The 827-nt window shown below is 54.5% G+C and overlaps 1 protein-coding gene across 1 annotated transcript in view; it reads left to right on the top strand.

The window, feature by feature from the left end:
* The window catches only part of SLC45A1 (solute carrier family 45 member 1), a 23,023-nt gene that overhangs the window by 13,642 nt on the left and 8,554 nt on the right, over positions 1-827 (top strand). The window lies entirely within an intron of this gene.

Genomic DNA, 827 nt, shown 5'->3' with positions numbered 1-827 from the left:
AGGATTTGTTTTTATTGTTGAGAATATTACAGATGCCCCCCATTTTCCTACCCTTTGCCTCCTCTACCCAGCCCCAGCCCCACCCCAGGTCTTCCCTCATGTCTGCCTGTGCCCATGGGTTGTGCATATCCTATCTAATAAAGAGGGAATATGCAAATTGACCATCACTCTGCCACAAAGATGGCAGTGCCCATAGCCACAAGATGGTGGCACCCAGTCCTCTCAGCCCCACTGGGGTCCCCCAGTCCTGGGGGGCCGCCCCTGAGAGCAGGCAGTGTGAGCGGCCTGACGAAATGCTTGCTTCATCGCCACGGTGACGGGGCAAGTGTTCCACCCTGGCCACAGAAGGCCTCTGGGCAGGGGCACAGAGCAGCCAGGGTGGAACGCTTGTGTTATCACCCTGGCAACGAGGCAAGCATTCCGTGCCCAGCTGCGGAGGGCCTCTGGCTGGGGAGGGCATTTGGGGGCCATGAGGCCAGCAGGACAGGGCATTTAGGGGTGATCAGGCCAGCCTGGGGGGGCAATTGGGGGTGAGCAGGCTGGCAGGCAGAGTGGTTAGGGCCAATTGGGCAGGCAGGCAGGTGAGCGGTTAGGAGCCAGTGGTCCCAGATTGTGAAAGGGATGTCCCAGTTTGGAGAGGATGCCGGTTAGGCGGAGGGGACCCCCCCATGCACAAATTTTGTGCACCAGGCTTCTAGTGATTATATAAGATAAGAAATCCAACCATTCAGCCAATATCAAATGGCTCATTGATGTTTCTTATTGATGTTTCTCTTATTCTCCCGTCTTCTCTCTCTAAAATCAATAAAGACATATTTTTTAAAAAT

This window comes from Myotis davidii, unplaced genomic scaffold (genome assembly GCF_000327345.1).
Source record: "Myotis davidii unplaced genomic scaffold, ASM32734v1 scaffold299, whole genome shotgun sequence".
Lineage (NCBI taxonomy): Eukaryota > Metazoa > Chordata > Mammalia > Chiroptera > Vespertilionidae > Myotis > Myotis davidii.
The sequence above is the reverse complement of the archived record's forward strand: the minus strand, read 5'-3'. Positions and strand labels throughout refer to the sequence as shown.